The sequence below is a fragment of the Apteryx mantelli genome, chromosome 5 (genome assembly GCF_036417845.1).
Source record: "Apteryx mantelli isolate bAptMan1 chromosome 5, bAptMan1.hap1, whole genome shotgun sequence".
NCBI lineage: Eukaryota > Metazoa > Chordata > Aves > Apterygiformes > Apterygidae > Apteryx > Apteryx mantelli.
The window spans coordinates 69,290,511-69,310,771 of record NC_089982.1 but is presented as its reverse complement, the minus strand read 5'-3'; positions in this window follow the sequence as shown (position 1 = coordinate 69,310,771).

Sequence of the window (20,261 nt, the reverse complement as noted above, 5' to 3'; positions counted from 1 at the left end):
CAACCTGTACTGGTGCCGGGGGTTATTCCTCCCTAGGTGCAGGACCCTGCACTTGCCTTTCTTGAACTTCATGAGGTTCCTCTCCGCCCACCTCTCCAGCCTGTCCAGGTCTCTCTGAATGGCAGCACAGCCCTTTGGTGTATCGGCCACTCCTCCCAGTTCTGTATCGTCGGCAAACTTGCTGAGGGTGCACTCTGTCCCTTCATCCAGGTCATTGATGAAGAAGTTGAACAAGACTGGACCCAGTGCTGACCCCTGGGGGACACCGCTAGCTACAGGCCTCCAACTAGACTCCGTGCCGCTGATCACAACTCTCTGAGCTCTGCCATTCAGCCAGGTCTCAATCCACCTCACCGTCCACTCATCTAGCCCACACTTCCTGAGCTTGTCTATGAGGATGTTATGGGAGGCAGTGTCGAAAGCCTTGCTGAAGTCAAGGTAGACAACATCCACTGCTCTCCCCTCATCTACCCAGGCAGTCATTCCATCTTAGAAGGCTATCAGATTGGTTAAGCATGATTTCCCCTTGGTGAAGCCATGCTGACTACTCCTGATCACCACCTTTTCCTCCACATGCTTGGAGATGGCCTCCAGGATGAGCTGCTCCATCACCTTTCCAGGGATGGAGGTGAGGCTGACTGGCCTGTAGTTCCCTGGGTCCTCCTTCTTGCCCTTTTTGAAGACTGCGGTGACATTGGCTTTCTTCCAGTCCTCAGGCACCTCTCCTGTTCTCCATGACCTTTCAAAGATGATGGAGAGTGGCCTAGCAATAACATCCGCCAGCTCCCTCAGCACTCGTGGGTGCATCCCATTGGGGCCCGTGGATTTGTGGGTGTCAGGTTTGCTTAAGTGATCTCTAACCCGATCCTCCTCGACCAAGGGAAAGTCTTCCTTTCTCCAGGCTTTCTCTCTTGCCTCCAGGCTCTGGGGTTCCTGAGGGCTGGCCTGAGCAGTAAAGACTGAAGCAAAGGCAGCATTCAGTAACTCTGCCTTCTCTGCATCCTTCGTCACCAGGGCACCCACCCCATTCAGCAAAGGGCCCACATTTTCCCTAGTCTTCCTCTTGCTACTGATGTATTTGAAGAAGCCCTTCTTGTTGTCCTTGACATCTCTTGCCAGATTTAATTCCAAACGGGCCTTAGCCTTCCTCAGCGTATCCCTGCATACTCTGACAACGTTCCTATATTCCTCCCAAGCGGCCTGTCCCCCTTTCCACTTTCTGTATACTTCCTTCTTCTGGTTGAGTTTTGCCAGGAGCTCCTTGCTCATCCATGCAGGTCTCCTGCCTCCTTTGCTTGACTTCCTACTCATAGGGATGCACTGCTCTTGAGCCTGGAGGAAGTGATGTTTGAATATTAACCAGCTCTTTTGAACCCCCCTTCCTTCTAGGGCCCTAACCCATGGGATTCCTCCAAGTAGGTCCCTGAAGAGGCCAAACTTTGCTCTCCTAAACTCCAGTTGCGATCCTACTTAGTGCCCTGCCTCGTCCTCGCAGGATCCTGAACTCCACCATGTCATGGTCACTGCAGCCAAGGCTGCCCCCAACCTTCACATCTTCCACCAGTCCTTCTTTGTTTGTTAGTACGAGGTCCAGCAGCACACCTCTCCTTGTTGGTTCCTCCACCACCTGTGTCAAAAAGTTATGATCAATGCTCTGCAGGAACCTCTGGGACTGTTTGAGCCTGGCTGGGTTGTCTTTCCAGCAAATATCAGGGTGGTCGAAGTCCCCCATGAGAACCAGAGCCTGGGATCGTGAGGCTACTTGCAGCTGTCTGTAGAGGGCCTCATTGACTTCCTCTTCCTGATCAGGTGGTCTGTAGTAAACACCCACAACAGTGTCACCCATGCTAGCCTGCCCTTTAATCCTTACCCATAAGCTCTCAACTTGCTCTTCATCCACCCCTAGGCACAGCTCAATACATTCCAGTTGCTCTCTCACATAAAGAGCAACTCCACCACGTTGCTTACCTGGCCTGTCTTTCCCAGAAAGCACGTAGCCATCCATGACAGCACTCCAGTCATGCGAGCTGTCCCACCATGTCTCTGTAACGGCAATGAGATCATGGCCCTGCGACCGCACACACATATCTCTAGTTCTTCCTGTTTGTTCCCCATGCTGCGTGCATTGGTGTACAGGCATTTCAGAGAGGTGATCGAGCATGCAGGTTTCCCAGGAGGGGTAGAAGAGGATCCTCCATAGCCACATCCCATGCGCACTTCCCTGGCTGCATTCACCTGCTGGAGGCGTCCTGACTTGAGGTGTCTTTTGCCAACTACCCTGTCTCTATAACTCTCCCCTTCCCCCATCTTTCCTAGTTTAAAGCCCTCCTTACCAGGTTGGCCAACCTGTTGCCAAAAACCCGTGTGCCTCGCCTCGTGAGTTGGATCCCATCTCTCCCCAGCAGTTGTCGATCTTAATTTATTAGGATTATAATCACAGTCTTGTGAGCATCTCTCATGTCTCTGTTCTTTAAAACAGCTCTTTCCTAGGCTAATACCTCCTGTAGTAATTCTTTTTAAATTTCTGAGTTAAATTTTTTTTCAATGTTGTAAGACAAGCTCGTAAGTATGGTTTGCAATTAGCATCCTACATTCACACATAGATACTTACTTCCTCTCTCTCACACACTCACAGACACACACACAATAGGTACATTCGTAGCAATACACACTGAAAGAAGATATAATTTCATCTAGTAATGAAAAGTGGTAGACTTCAATACTGCCTAATCTAACGTTTTTACCAATCTTGCTATGAATAGAGGCTTATTCCATTCCCTGGAAATCCATCTGTTTTGCCCTACAAACATGCTTTCTACACAGTAACCTATGAGAAAAGATGAGTATCTCAATAGCACCTGGATACCTTTCTGTCTTATAGGGCTTTGCGAAGAATCTAGCCTGTATTTTCAGGTGCCAACTGTAAGATTATGAATATATGGATTATTTTGCAAATTTTGAGATTACAAAACTTCCTCATCTCTCTCTCAAAAGATTGTCACAGCTGTAGCTGCCTTTATTAGCAGAGTTCTTAAAATATGGAATAATATTTTAAACATAGTGAAACGTTTATGGCCTAAACATAGTCTAAATCACTTCAGTGGTTGGTGTAAGTCTCCCCAGAGAAAAGCATTATTAATAAATGTAATTAATTTGCTGAGACAGTATACACAAAGATATGCAACAGTGAACTCATTAATTTCTGTTGAAATAATTATTTACAAATATTCATCTGGTTTCCCAAGACATGTTAATGAGTTGAAAAAAATGTTTACATTGTATGATTGGCTGAAAAATTGCTAATGGCTTCTGCCTTCTAAAATATAATTGTCTTTTTGTGATTTCATAAAGAAATGCTAACTCAATTGCATCTGAGTCAAAACAATTTTTAACAAATAATTTATTTTCTGAAAACTGCAGTTTTGAGTCTTCTGAAGTTTGTAATAAAATTAGGTAAAAATTATCAAGTAACTTAGGTAAAAAAATGAACATCTGTCAAAAATATGTCATTTTGCCATTTCATTTTGAAGTGATATCTTCATTGGTAAGTTTGCCTACAGCTAATTTTTAAAAGGGTTAAAACTAAAATCAATTTCAGCTAGTTATGCCTGAAATATGTTTACATTTATCTCACCAAATAAATTTTTATTTAAATGTTGGTCCAATGGAATTTTTTATTTTAATTTAGGTTTTTCCTGTAAGATACAATAATCTTGTATTGTTTCTGTGATATTTGTGGTTTAGGCTATTTTTTGATAATCCTTTATCTCTGTTTTCTAGACTTTCCTTGTAGTAAACTGTTCATCAGTAACATTCAATAGATGAAAAAGGCTTCATTTAAATAAAGCTTTCTTCCAGAGGGTATTAATTTACTATTTCTATAGAGAATTTCTGCATAGAACAACACTCTCAAATATTGAGACCAACATTTGAAAAACATATTTTATTGGAACCTTTCACTATAGTTCTGTAAAAGATTCTTTACACATAATTTTGCCTTTCCATTCATTGACTACTTCTGTGAGTTGACAGTGTGAGAGTTTCTTTTTGCATTTTTGGCTTCTTGCTTCATGTTGCCACTTTTCTGGCATTGGCTCAGGTAATTTTGTTTGGGGAATGTTGACCCAAGATCAAATCATGTTAATGGGCTTCATCAAGGGTCAGATTCAGTTGCCTAAATGCAGGCATCTCATGCCATTTTTACCCTCAAGGGTATCCAGGACATCTGCAAGGAGTTGGCAGATAGGACATGGGCCCCTCAGGATACCCATGCCTTTCTGGAGTACCTAATGGAGGTCTGGGATACATCCTTAGATGAAAATCCTAAGCTAAGGAAGAAACAATCATCTCAAATTGTTTTCTTTAAAAATAAATTTTTGACTCCCCTGCTGAAAATGCCCAATGTCACAATTTTGTCTGTTGTGCAACATGTAGCTGTATTTTTAAGGACCTTTGCTGTTTCTTCAGATTTCAACCTTATTTAAGGGAATGCAATCCCCATGGAAGTATCCAGATCATATTTAATGCTGGTGTCAGTGATGACATAGATACTAGTGTGAGTAATAAAATAGGGAATTTCGCTAACATGGGGTTCACTGTGTTCATACAATAAAATGGACCCCTTGTGATCTCTTAACAGTCAATCTTCCTAAAATTTTTTAGTATTATAAGGTCATATAATCCTTATATGCAGAAAGTTCCATAAGATTGTGTACACTAAAAGAGAAAGCCTGTTACAGAAAGGTTTTGTTAATAAAAACAAAATAAGACACAAGAGAACTGTTTGCAGATAAAGTGTCATTAAGTCACTTATCCATAAAGGCAGTAAGTGACAGCAATAGCAGGTAGAAAATAAGAGATCAGGGTGTAATAAAAGTAAGCCACACTGGTTTTGTTGAGTTTCAACATATGTACTGTAAGTTTTATGAATTTTAAGCATGAATGGAATGCTGTGCTTGGCTAATTGGGGCTTCAGTTTGGCTATCGGCCAGTCAGGACTATAGGGATTCAAAGGCCAATAACACTACAAATCCTTCTATGTTCTGCAATATGTACTATCCAGTTTTAGAAAATGATCAGAATATTTGGGGACAATTATGGTGTGTTGATGTTTCCTCTTGATATTTAAAGATAGATACTATTCATGTCATGGTTTTGTGTCAATTAATTATTTCAGTTCCAAAGTCTTTGTTCTTAGCACCAGAAATTATAGAGGCCATTGAAATTTTAAGAACTCCTCTGAAAAAGTCAGGGATTTTTTAATTGTTAGGTTGACAAAAAAAAAAAAGGATTAAAAATGTCAGGAACTCTGAAAGATGGTATAGAATTTGCAAGAAAATTTGGATTTGTGATTTAAAAAAGATGATATATAAATCTAAATAAAGTAGGTCCTTTGAGATGCATTTTGTGTATCTAAAGTAATAAGAGCTTAAGTGGTACTAAAAGTATTAAAAACTACAACTGTTTTAATTGTGAGATTGATTTTTTTAATGTAGCTATTTCTTAAGCTCCATTTCAGCATCCTTCTTTTATCTAAAATGTGATTTTCAGTGGAATCAATGAAATCTAGTTTTCAGAAAACTGAAAATTCAGAATTAGCTATGACAAATACAGCTAGAAGCAGTAAATAAAATTATAAATGCTAACAATTTCTAACAATTATAAGTATTTCTGTGAGCAGCAAAACTAGCAAAACCAGGTTTCCTGTGGCTTTATGTCTTATGGCTCGCTTATCCTTTGTCTAACAAGGTTTGAGTATTCATAACAGCCTTCTCCCACACAGATTCTCTTGTGTCTGATAAACGATTTGAGCTCATGTAGCACAAACTATTTTCATGAACTCAATCCTACACACACACAAACATATAAATAGCACAGATGTCATAACTGACATTGCCTTAGCAACTTAGTTTTGTTACATATAATCAGACACATTTCTTCTCTAAATGTCTGAAGTTCCACTGACCCAAATTTTAATTCATTGTGTTGTCTTATAATTATATTTAAGTCTCTTTTGTATTCTCCAGTTCAACTATATAACTGTACCTTGATTAGTATACTTTAAACAGCTTAAATAATTCTAACTGATTGCAATATTTTGTTTACAGTTAGTATAATGACAAGGGAATGGGAAGGAAAAGAAATACATGGGTTTTCCAGATTTTTCACAAAGGTATGTTCAGGTAAAAACTAAAATTTGAAAATGTTAAAATGCTGGAAAGAACCCTGCTGAAGGAGCAGCCAAGGCAATCTTCTGTGGCTCTCGGATTAACAGCATTTGTCCTTGAACTTAACCCTCAGATCATCAAACAACTCTTCCTTTTTCTTGCTATAAGGTATTTTGTCAAAATTTTAAATTAAGCTTTATTTTTGTAGTGACCGTAGCTGTCTAGAACAACATAACATAGACTGTGAGTGGTACATAACAGTAGAGCCCAAATGCTAAAGATAAGAGCAAAGAATGGTCCTGAAGGTAGAAAAACAAAAAAACATGAATATTACTTTACATATGAAAGTAAATGTACTGTGGATGTTCTCTGCAAACAGATATCAAGGATACGGCTATGCACCAGGTGGGGTAACAGCATGTGTAAATCGGTATTACCACAGACTCGCTGGTGAGGCATCCACTTGGTATTCAGGTGCAACAGGGGCAGGCTGAACTGTCATTTGGGAAATGATACCTCAGCCAGCATAGAATATGACATTTTCAGCCTTTCTGCCTGCTCCCTCCTGCCCTGAACTTCTCATTATACCTCCCATTTAGCTCATTCAGATTGTATTACTGGTAATGCTAATATCTCTGTATTTCCTCCAAAGCACATTTTAAAGCAATTATCAGAAATTAGCTTCCTATTTCACCTCTCATATCAAAGTACAAAATACATCATTTTAATATAATTAAAAAATCCATTGGCAGTCAAGGCGTGCCACAGATGGAACACTAATCAGTTCATTTTTTCCTGATGAGAGCTACATTTCTGTTCAGTTTTGACCTGAAGAAAGTAGTAAAATGGACAAAATAATTAACCCTCCTCTGTTTCTTGAGGCCAGGAAGAGACGCAATGACATAGTATGAACAGGCATTAAAGCTGAGAGGTGCGGACAGCACAATGACTATACTGTGCATGGGAATGACACAAAGCAAGATGACAGGATTAATTATGTACTCTCCTCATGAACTCATGAATCTTCTCATTCTATAAGAATTGTTAATTTGATATCTAAATGTTCAGTAAATTCTGCTGTTTTTCCTGTTTTATTTTACAAAGAAAGATAAAACATGAATTCTTTTGCCATCACTGAAAGGTAACACACAATTTTTAGATAAAAGTTTCACTGTATCTGTCTTTCAAAATCACTGTTGTTTTCATGTGTGGGAAAATATGCAATCAGGGAATAGGCAGTTAAACACTGAGTAAACTGATACTAGTAATAAATCTCATGTATACAGGATGAATCTTAAGCCTAGGGTAAAATAGTAATATATTACCTGATCGGTTACAGAAACAATCAAGCAGGATGAAACACAGGAAAGGAAATACTAGAAATACCAGACAAGAAAAGTTATAAACTGAACTGTTTTCTTATGTGTATTGGAAGTCCTGATATCAAAGTTAGAGATGAAATGGATCAAGCTATAATGTCTGCCAAAACTGGTATTCCTGGAGTCTCAGTGGGCAGATCAGGAAACTTGAAAGAAGTGAGCCAAGCAGCAGAAAAGGAACCATCTAGTCAACATCACTAATAATCATGACTTTTCCATTGGGTTCCCAGTTTTAATCAGAAAAAATATAAGAAAATAATCAAATTTGAGGAATTTTTTTCTTTATCTCCTTATTCTCACAGCTGTAATCTTTCCAGTTTGCTCTCTCAAAAAAGCACAACTCTTGAACTGCTTCTCAAGATAAAATTGACAAATACAGTTTCCAGGAGAGGGCTCCAAAGCAGCATCAGTACTCCAGGGAAATTACCCATGTTTCACTGTCCCACAACCACAGAACAGGGTCTAAGAAAAAATTAATTAGTGATTAATTAAAGGGTTCATGCTCTTGTAAACCCTGTCTAAAAATTTGACTTGGTGCCCTACACTAAGCTGAAGAAATGGAATCTGTGTGCTAACATGGGGTGTTGAAGTTTTCACTTAGAACCATGCAACTAAAATGGAAAAATGAAAAAGATGATGGAAAAATTAAGAAAAAAGTTCTTACTGAACTGTCAGTTTTGAAAAGAAAAAAACCCTCATCATCCATTGGCTTTTTCCAGTTTGTTTGCATTGCCTGACTGTCTATAGATAGAGCAAGGCAAGAGGTAACATCCTACCATTAAATGTATATATAGTTTTAGAAAAAGGATATATAAATATATACATCCTACAGAATAAGAAAATTATCCCTCATGTATCTTCTTGATCATACATTTCTATTTAACCAGAAACTGTCCATTTCTTCCAGAGTAAAGAAAAACTAGAATAGAGTCTACCCACCTCAGCAACTGGAAAGACTGAACACAGAGGAATTCAGATACACATATGGCATATATGAACAGTGTTTAACAAAGAATCAAGCCAAAATGATGGCTGGGACTCACTTTAAAGAGCTATATCTTTAAAAGTTTTAAACATTTAAATGAGACATACCTTTAAATGAGATATACTTTTAATTTTTTTTTAAGTGTGCCCATCTGTTCCCACTAACTCTAATAATATTAAGATTTGTATTGGGGTAGTGAAAGGCCTGAATTTACACTTACAATACACACAGACTCAGCCATACAAATAATATTCAAATTCAGTTTTCTTAAATATCGAGTGTTTTATTTAGGTTTGATTTAGGTTTGAAACTAGGATTTAGAGTTTGGACCTGCCTCCAATTAATTGAATAAAGCTGGCTCAGGGATTTTTAAAAGTCTATGCTGAACATTGTGAAAGATGAATGAGGTGAAATTCCCATGCACAAAAAAGAAAGAGGTGTAATATGTTACTGTATAATGTACTAAACTCAAAGGCACAGCTTATTCCACTCAGACACAGCCAAAAGAGCCACTGATGCCAAAAATCCTAAGGAAATATAAGGTTAGTTTTGAAATTTTTGGTTTACTTCCAAATATTTTCCATCTTCAGACACACAGCTTGCCAGAGCCTATAAAAAGTGTGGAAACCTAAACATTGAGTCTGCCATGTTGACCTCCTGTTTGGAACACCCTTAATGTGATAGGAAAGGTTTCCCCCATGCCGTCCCTCCAGTCACTAAAGCTGCAGGGTCTATCAGCATGGACCTCACATTGACTTCATTACAAGATTGTACAGAGTGGCTTGCAGAAGCAGGCCACACAACTTCCTATAAAAGCAAACTGAGACACAAAACATGTATGCCTGTCACACATGTGAATTACTGCTCAGAGGCACAAATTTATGCCAGCTGATGTATGAAGAGAGGAAAGTAGAGGCCCTGACCTGAAAGACTTGTGTTGTAGGAATGTTATTCCTCTGCCCACTCTGAGCTCGCCCATGCACCTCTCTAATTTGGAGGGAAGTGTTATTTTTAGATATGGAGGCTTAATGGTAACCTCCTCTTGGGAAGGACTACTGGAGCACTTTGGAGAATGTTGACAGACCTGCCTAGATTTCAGATGCTGCATTTCAAGTGAAAGTAAATGCACTCAGGTGCTTTGAAAATCCCTTCTAGTGACCAAATCTAACTGATGCCCTCTAAGATCTATTTCTGAAGCATGTGTATTTCATTAATGCTTATTGTGATATACGATGCAATACAAAATGCTGTGATACTAGATGGGTGATCTACTAGTCAAAACACCGTCAAAACACTAGTCAAAAGACACACATGTTACCATGACAAAATCTGTGCCTTTTGAAACCTATTTCCTCTTTCTCATGAATCTCAAGCTACACTAGTACAGTCTAAGAAGCCTATAGCATGTTTCTGGGCAAACAGCTATTTCTCTTCATATATTTCCAGACTTAAAACCTGACTCATTATAGAATGGCTTTGGATCATTTCAGTTTGGCTGGTGAACCATCTATGAAGGCTGACTTAATCCATCTGAACCCTTCTGCTCATTCCAACTGCTGTTTAACATTTTGATCTGACAGTTTAATGCTTTTCCATCACAAAATTTATGTTCCCACTGAAAACAAACATTTTTCATATTAGCAGTAGAGACAACTTCAAGGGATGAGGTTATCATGAGGCAATTACACCCCAGAGGGATTACAGGCACTTATATCATGATAACCTTATCTTCAGTGTGCCTTATTTAATAATTAGAAGCCTACCACAGCCAACTATAAATACCTATAAGCATCTCAGCTACTGGCTTACAACTAAATAAAGGTAAATGCTTATGTGAGGCTGGCAACCTCTACTACTTGTGCTAAGGCATCTAAACAAGCATTAGCTTTCCATTTAAATGATGTAAAACACTAAACGTTGAACTAGTTGTGCTCTAACAGGATGTTTGCCATTAGAATGGGGCTTATAGTGAACACTGAGCTCTTTCTCAAGATGCACAGAACCTATTAGACTGGAGGAAATCCCTATAGGCTCGCTCACTGTGTTATGAATCCCTGCTGAAGTGCATAGACCTACACTGATAAAATTTATATTAAGAGTGGCTCTGACCCAGAACATCATTGCTCAATTTTTTTTTTTCCACTGCTGTTTCAATATTTGCTCTGTAGGTTTTTCTATAGCAAAACATGCCTCCTCGTTCCACCACATAATTTGGCAAAATTGTACACGGGGTAGTCCTGGAAAAGTAGAAGTAAACATTTTCTCTGCATACATATTCAAATTTAAAAACCATTGGATTTTTTCATGTTCACAGACCTTTCCTCTTCACTTTCCATTAAAATTTTAGTGACTGAATTTACTGGCAAAAATAAATTTTAAGCTTCAGTGATCCACCTCTCACCAAAAATAAATTAGCAATGATATGTATTAATAAATCCAGCCTGCACTGGCTGATTTTATGACTGTAATTAAACAGGAAAATAAAATTCCAAATCATCCCCAACACTGAATTTTTAATGTGTCCAGCCATGTAGTTATATTTCTTTTGATTAAAAATGCTTCTTTCTTTATATCATGCTAATAATACCAATAATAGGTAATAGTAATAAACCTTAGTAAGAACAATGCCACTAAGGTACTCCAGTTGAGATTGTGAAATTCAGAGGCAATGTTTTTCCAGACTACTTACGGAAAGAGATAAATGTCATGGGCAAATCGCAAGAACTGGGAATAGTAAATCAATCTGAGAATGGCTTTCATTGAGAGCAGAATGAGTAAAGAGCTGTTTGCTGCAAAAATTTCCTGTGTTCCACAATATACATAAAACAGCAGATATCACAGATTGTACAATGAGAAGCAGATTAGAAGCAGAATTTCTTCAGCTATCCCACAGGCAGGAGTGGGGAGACGAGAAAACTATTTTTATAAATGAGAAACACGGAAGAAGAAAAATAGTTCATGCTGTCTTACAGAGAATAAGAAGGGCAGAAGAAAGGCAGAGAGTAGGTATTTTGTTACTTGGAGAGGGGTCTCAAAACAATGGATTTTTATGTCTTCAGTGCTTATAATATAACAATAGATGTTAGCACAGTTAATTGTGTGACCCTAGGAAAATATAACAGTAAACAGTGGGAATTTAGCCCCAGTAAAGCAGTGGAAATTTAACCCGATTAAAATGTAAATCAAGATAAAATGATTTGAGCCCTTTGGGCTGCCTGTCAACAAATGGCTGCCTTCTGGGCATGTGACATACATGAACTTTTCAAGTAGTTCAATGTGGTGATAGGTTTCCCACATCCAATAGTCATTTGAGATAAAATATAACCATTTTATCACCTACAAGCATAGATCTTACTTTTTAAAGTGAGCACAACTGGTTGAACATTTAACCTATTTTGTTCCTAGATGCCTACTTTTTTTACCAAAATATACTTCTTTCATTCTTAAAGAATGATCTGCTTAGGAAAGGGATATTTATGTGTCATATTTATTTTTCATAAATCCACAGTGCCTAGCACTGATCTACATGCCCTCTTCTAATTGCTTACAGACTGACAGCTGCCAGTGTATTAATCACTCAGCTTGCTCAGTGTGACAATGCAATTTACAAGTCTGTAGTCCCCTGTGTCCTCTTGTTTTCCTTTCTGAAAATAACTCAATGTGTAACAGCAATAATTTTGTCTACATTTTTTTTCCAATCTCTTGACCAGACTTTACTGCAATGAAATCTCAGAAACAATTGACTTTCTTGACTATATTCAACATCACACATAGGAGAGTGCCATAAAGCTTTTCTTGCCTGAAAACCAAAATGTTTTCCTAATAATATTTTAAGGGATTATTAGATCTATTAGATTTAGACTGAGATTCCTAGACCTGGGTCATGACCTGATGGTGGTCCTTTTCATATCCTGTCCATGCATACCAGTATTATGTTTGCCTATTTCTGTCATTCTGGAAAGGTTAGACAGCTTAATTCCCTTGGGAGAACAGGAAGTAACTTTAGACATCTATAGTAGTAAAAATTCGATTTACATTCAACAGTGAAAAAAACAGAAATTAAAAAAAAATGGCAGAATAAAGCACATCTATCATAGATAGACTGAAAAATATGATTTGGCTAGACCTGACCTGTAAGCTACCAAAAGAGTGGATAGTTTGCTTTGTCCTATCCTGCAGAGGTGTCTCCTGTCTTTTTAGCAGATAGTTTTGCCCAGTCTTTTTTCAATGAGCTTGCTCTTGGGTGCACTGCCGATGATACTAGAGAGTACAAAATGGATTTTGGCAGCATCGTCAGCTTACGCAAGCCCTCCTCTGCCTCCCGGTCCATATCGTGATGCTTGTCCCTTCCGTGTTGCTACTCCCCCAGTCCTTCTGCTGGAACATTTTTCATTCCAGGCAGCTCCCCAGGCAGTCCCTGCTCAGCCCCACAGAGAGCAGTGCCAGAGTGCGCAGACAGGAGCAAGCAGCTGGGCCAGGGGCTAGGGAAAAGGGAGGAAAAGAAGAGGAGGTGGTATCACCACCACATGTCAAACCACAGCATGTGATGCTCCAGACAAACTGGTCTGTGGAAACACCATCACTGTTTGCTGGGAAGGCAAAGAAGGCACAGCACAGGGAGACAGCATCTGAAGTGAAACGCCATCCCTTTGTGGTCTCTACTGTGAACGATTCACTTTTTCCCATCAATCTGCTTTCCTTTGCTCTATAATCTGTAGGGTGAAAATAAAGTTGCCTGCACCATTGATCCATCATTAACCCTCTTTGAAAAGAGGTCTCTCAGTGGACTAGAGTGTGTGCTAATAGTCCATGATGTTTTTTATACTTTTCTTGGTGGACCATAATTAACAATGTGTTACCAGTTTAAAATGTCCGCATTTGCATTGAAATAATACTGAAATTGGGTTTTATTGCTGAGTTGGAGTTTAAAAGAACAAAGTTAAGTTGATGGGAGTTAGGTGCATAATTCCCCTAGGCATTTTAAATAATCTATTCTATGTTGTGGTGAGAAAATGACAGAGGAATGATCAAATTTTCAAGCCTCAAGATATATTATAGCATAGGCAGCTTTTGCTTATTTACTATAGACTGTGACTGTGCCACAAGAGGACTGGTGTTTCAATTTACATTCCAAGAATTTCTTGTTCTCTGAACTACCTAAATAGATGCAGAAAAACAGATAAGAGAGTGATTTTTCAATATTGATGTTATCCAGTATTGATCAATAGGATGATTACACAGGTAATTTAGGGCAGCAAGGTATAAAGCTGTTCTGTGTCAGTTTACTAGTACTTCCTTGTACAAACTGCTCAACAGGTCAATTTGATCCAAGCTCTCTCATTTTCCCCCAGGTCCCGCTAGATTTCAGCTCTCTCCTCCCTACCCTCAAGTAGCGTACATATTCAGTACAGTCTGTGTGTCCAATTCACACTGAGTAGCCCATTCATTAATTACATCTTTCTCCCTGAGTGTACGTTCAATAATAGCGTCAGTCATTCTACAAATAGCATGCCCAACTACACTGTAACTCTCTGCTTTCATAGCAGGCCCTTGGCTTATTCTACTCTCCATCTGGGAGAAGGGGAGCAGACAGCAACTCTTTTTTTTCTCCAGAATTTTCACAGCTTGCACAAATAGTTTGTTCTTCTTGAAGAATTATTTAGAAGACACCAGTGCCAAAAGGAGCAATAACAGCTTCTTATTCATCACTGGAGAAAGGTTAAAGAGGAAGAACCACTGGGACCAAAACCACTTCTTTTGTTGACTCGAGCTTTTGTATTTTGTATTTCAATTAATTTTCCCTCTGAGAAAGGCTGGCAAAGAATAATGACTGGTAAGGCAGTTTTATGTTAACTAGGGAGAAAACATGTAAGGATGACCAAGAAAGTAACTAATCTTTTTAAATGTTAAGGATTTTGTCTGGTGAATCCTACCTATATAATAGTAATTATTAATCTACTCAATTTCTTCATTAATGTCTAGCAAATTTACCTATTTTCACCTCTTAAAGAACATATAGTCAATAGAAATCACACTAACACCAGAAATTTGTATCAAATGCTCCCCAATATGATATTTAAAGCTGAAAGCTTTTCTATCTGAATCTTTAATTTTGTGAAGAACTGCACCATAATGCTTGACAGTCACAATCAGAAGCCTGACATGGAACAGTGTAGTCCCTCAGATTACCATGCCTGAGATAGTTTGTAGTAAAACTATTGCTTCGTTTTATTATTTGGTTATCATAGTAGCACATTCTGCTGTCCAATTGTTGCTGATGTCAAGAAACTACTCAGCCATAAGGTTCAATTTCCTTGGCCATCATCTTGGCTGTCACAACACTTGTACGTTTGCAATATATCTATGGCAAGGAACAGTAGCAGCAAGTCTGTCTGTCCTGAATGAAAACTGCAGAATTTGGTCTGCTATGCATTTGGCAGCCTTGTGGGTCTAATTTGTCTGCTAGCTTGCAATCTGAACCAGCTGCACTAGCCTAGGTGTGCATGAGGCTTTCTAAGGTGGCGAGGAACACTTTCCCTTTGCCTATAGAAGGAAACAGTCATTTTCTCATGTCTTGTATCAGTAGTGAATGATCTCTCCTTATGTTGGCTGATATAGAAAGACAAAGCTTTGCCCAGCTATTCGAGGGCCCCTTGCCAGCTGCATATTTGAGGGAAGAGTGGCACAGTGCAACTCCTCCACAGGCTTGAACAGACTCTTTTGAGTAGTACCTGCAAACTCTTGAGGTTTGTCCTGCAACCCTGCTCATGTTCTTGCCTTATATATGCAACCATTTTCCTCACAGTAGCCCGCAGAAGTATTAAAAGGCAATTAACCTGGTCAGGCTTTCACACAGTACCTGTAGTGAAAAAAAAACCTCTCGAACAAAAAGCAAAAATGCTATTGAACCAACAAAAAGTAACAAACTGCATAGCTATCTAGCTGACAATGTCCATTTAATCACTAAAACTCCTAATGTACATTTTAAGAAACCAGCATTAAAGTAGGACAATTTATTTTGGAAGATGCATGATAAACACATTAAAGTTTCAGCACGTTACCTTCCACAATTCAGTCAAATATGGATTTTTTTCTGTTAGTTGCATATTTAGTTCTTAAAGAACATCCATTTTCAATGTGTTTCTGTTTTTACATTCACTAGGGACCTGTGTGAGGATCTGGAGTACATACATGAAGCATTCAGGACCAAACGGACCAGAAAGATTACAACACTAAGGAGAATGCCTAAATTAAACATTTATGCAGCCATGATGTAATCTAGTGCATGTCAGAAACAAACACACACAAAAAGTTGATTTAAAAATGGAAAAGACTCTGCAAATGAAGGCTGTAGAACAATTTCAGGATAGTCATTAGCTAATAATATGTGCAGAGGTATCACAAGCTATTTTATAAATTTCAATATATATTTTGATTTTTAATGCAGCTGCTTATGTTGGTAACTATTCATCAGTGTGAATAAAGTGTTTTCAACCTATCTGTTCAAATTTTGCTCATTACAGCCTGAAAGCTAACACATTCACTTGACGGGAGCATTTTGTATGAAATTTGTAACAAATTAGTGATTTTCCAAACAGAACCAAAAGCTTGCCCCCAAGCACACATGTGCTAGTTACCTGATAGAGAAACAATCATTCTCAATTTCAAAAGTGTACAGTTTCAAGGCAGTTCACAGTTCGGTATCACTGAGGGATAGATTTAAATATGTACAATTCCTGTATTTGAGGCCAGGTTCTTAGGAAGATCAATACAAAAAGTCATGAGCTCTTTTGACAGTCAGACTGTCCTGTTTGACCTTAAAATGGCTCCTGGGTCATCTGAAGCTTGAGCTTTGAAAGTGGTTGCTAAGGAGTTTTGAAAATTAGGAAATGAACCCAAAGAGTCTGTAGCTAATTTTGTACTTCCACACTAGGGCCTGTGGAAAGGGAGTTGATCCAGGGTCCTGTGCCTGAGGTTAATCTAGCTATAAGCTTTAATACATTATGGGTGTGATTTTTAAGTTGTGTATTTAATTCCTCAGGTTTCTTTAATTCAGGCCAGTAAAAGCTAATTAAGCAAACAGTCTCCTTCAGCTGGAACCGAGCCTTGTGGACACGGTTTTGTTGTTCCGCTTACAGCCATCGTTCACTTTGACACAAGACCATATTTACTCAAGAGCAGCAGCTTTCAATGTTTGGTACTATGCACCCAAATAATCTTAGACTACAAGGCCTTAGGCCTAAGTGGTTCATGCAAGTAAACCACTTCACAGAGCCACAGTGATGTTTTTTGTCATCTGACAGAGGGATCATAATGTAATATCTATAAAGCAAGTGGAAGATGTGAATCTGGCTACCTATTTAGGTATCTATAGAGTGTACCAGCCTGTAGGTCATCTCTTTATGCAGGGAAGAGATACTCAGTTCCACTCTTTCTGGATCATCAGTGTCAGTACTGTTTCAGTATGTTTTTTTCAGTTATGTTTTTTGCTTTGAATTTGCCAGAAACTTTGCCCCTCTTAAACCTGTGGTGCTGCCAGATGGTTGAGAAATACCTTTTAAAAACGCGACAGCATTTATTAGTCACTCAGAATACAGCATTTTAAATTAGACCAGAGAGAACTAACGAAGCTGTCACGCATCTCCTGTGACGATAGAACCCGTCTCTCTGATGCCAAAAGATCCAGGATTTTATTTTTTCCACTGCAGTAAGCATCAGCACTCTTGTCACCGTCATTTTTGTTCTTTGTTTCAAACGGAGACTGGATGCTTTCACATATTCTATCCTCTTTGGCCAAAAATTGTTTAAAATTAATGTTCTATCATATTGCTTTATAGTGTAGATGGAAGGTGACTTGATTGCTAAATGGCAATTGTAATTAGAGCAGTCATTCTATCTTAGACCCATGCTTGTGATTAATGTCACCCTCTCTCTTCAGAAAGAAAGAGACCTTTTTAATCTCAGTAGATGACTAGAAAAAAGGCATGGAGGGAAACTAGTCACATGTGTTCTTCACCAAAAAAAAACCAAATCTATATATTGTCCATGCCAGTCAGACCAAACTATGTAGTTGTTTTGAATACTAGGTCTGTTAGTGCAAGCATTGGATTTGTTAGTACAAGCCCTAACACAAAAGGCACCTAATTTATTTTTCTGTGAAAGCTAAATCAGTACTGTATCTCTGGTCGCAAAAAGCAAACAGTACATTAAAACCAGCCTTTATATTTTTGTATGTTTGTGGATGTTTTAAATGTACATGTGAAAGCAATACTTTGTAAATGTGGTTATTGGGAGAGGAATATGCCAATTAAATCCCCTTTCTCTCATAAAACCCCCTTGAAACAATTCCTTCATGTTCTACTGTTGGGTTAGCAACTTCACACTCATGCAATGTTTTCAAGCCTTTTCATGCCTCACCTAGCAGTAGTAATTCAATTCAATGCCTCTGTTGTACTCCACATTGCAGAATGTCAGAATGTGTTTCATGCAATGTCAGTCATGTGCTAATTTGACAAATTATTTCGGATTTAAACAGTGAGAATTCCTTTGAGGTTATTTAAACCCAAAGCACAAAATACACATTTGCTTCCCAAAACTCATGTTTTTTAACCCCAGAACTAGAATGAGCAATGCCAATTTCACTACAGACTCAATCGAGTTATGCAGGGATTCTTGACCTCCCTTCCAGGAGGGAAATATACCTGCAGCACACTCTAAAACATTAGAGGACATTACTGGTTTTAGGACACTGACAGATTTAAGTTTTGCAGAAATATGCTTCCTTCATACTAAAATCTATGGTATCTGAAAACAGTCTTATCTGCATATACAAGTTATGGACTTAAGTTTTCCTTGTTCTTTTGTTGTTTTTTTTAATGCAATCCAAAGCTCATTGAAGTCACACACAGTGTTTCTATTTCTGAATGGACTACGAATAATCTGATAACAGTAAAACAACTTTTTCTGCCACTCATTGGTAACTTACTATGCTTGATTATGAAGGAAGTGACCAACAGTTTTGCTCACTGTATTGATCTCTGACATATCTTTCATCAGTTATTCTTTGCAAAGACCAACATAAAGTTTAGAGTAAACTCAGAATAAGTCTCAAATTTCCAAAACTGTTGAATATCTAAAGCCATAGATGTTTTAACATGTTAAGTTAAACTTCCTATAATAATCACCTTTTCTGAAGAAATATGCATATCTGAAACAGAGAGAAACTGGATAGAGAATGGAACCTACTTGCCCATGGGCAAAATGAAGTTATGAAATTCATGGACTTATATTATATTTAGGTTAAAAATTCCTTGAGAAAGCAAGAGGGGAGTATATATTTTGGTCACATAGTAACTTTTATTCTTCCCAAAGCCCCATATTCCCCACGGAAGACTCTTGTTTTCCTTACATAGCTTCTGCAGACCTCCCCAAATTTTGTAGATGTTGTTGCTTCACTTCAGGTTCTCCACATCTTGGTATGAAACAGGAGGCTGACACAGAATACACCATATTTACTACCATAGTGTTATAAACCTTAGGGTGAAAACTCTGGAGCTGAAAGGTTATAACTCTAACTCCTATTTCAAGAATACAATCATTTATAGGAACTGGAGAAAGGTAATTTTCCTAATAATAAATACAGTTTAACATGTGTAAAGCACCATGAATCAACTTTCAGTCTGACATTATGAGCAACAACTGTACATACCATTACCTTTCTCAGAGCCATTGATTCCATATACAGCATTTATATCATCCAACAGCCTGACCCTGAAACATGTGCCATGGGATTTATATCAGATGCTAACATATAAGAAGTTTCACTGCATAATCAAAAATTGAGACCTGTAAAACTAACCTTAAACACCATTGGCAGATCTGTTGTCCATTCAGTTCACTCTCACCTCATGAAGCTAAGTATAATCACACATATTTAAGAGATCCTGTAAAAATGATAAACACCACATAAGTGTTAAAAAGCCCACTAGGGAGCCATCAATTTGAAGAAGGGAACTTAAGAAAAAGCATACATGTATATGTATAAAACAATCTCAGCTAGAGGGAGCATGTGATATATATATCTAGCATAATCTCCCCAGATTTGTAGTAAAAACCCACACATCACACTGAAGGGAAGTTGGTTTTCTCTAGAAGACAGCACAGCTGGACATGTATAGTTACAGAAGTGCTACTATTTGGGGATGGAATATCTTTTACAATGGGAAATCCTTGTTTCTCCATAATAAATTTCTCTAATTAGATGTTAAAAATTACTCTGTGGAGGCGATTATTGCCCTCCTTTTTATGTTTTTATTTTTTGAAATGACTCTTCAAGGTTAGTTTTTAAAATAATAATGCAAAAAACTTTACTTTGACAAAAGTTTTTGAAATGTCCTTTTCTGCTCATCACTATCCATCATATTTTTTAGGGTCATGTTGTGTCACATCTGACATAACTCGGTGTGACATTATAGTTCATAACCCAACACATCCACTGAGTGATTCTGTCCAATGAGTTTGCGCTGGACCTGTAGCAAGCGGTGCACCAAATAAGCAAATTCAGTAATGAACCAGAAAAAAAACCTTCAGAAGTCCTCAACTGGCTGCTGCAAGCTCCCCTGTGAGGACTTGGTCTTAATTTCTTGCCTGAAGGTTCCCAAAAGTCAATGATAAACAGCTAGCCTAAGAGGGATGAGAAAGGAAAAGGGAGAAGTGACAGAATATGGATAG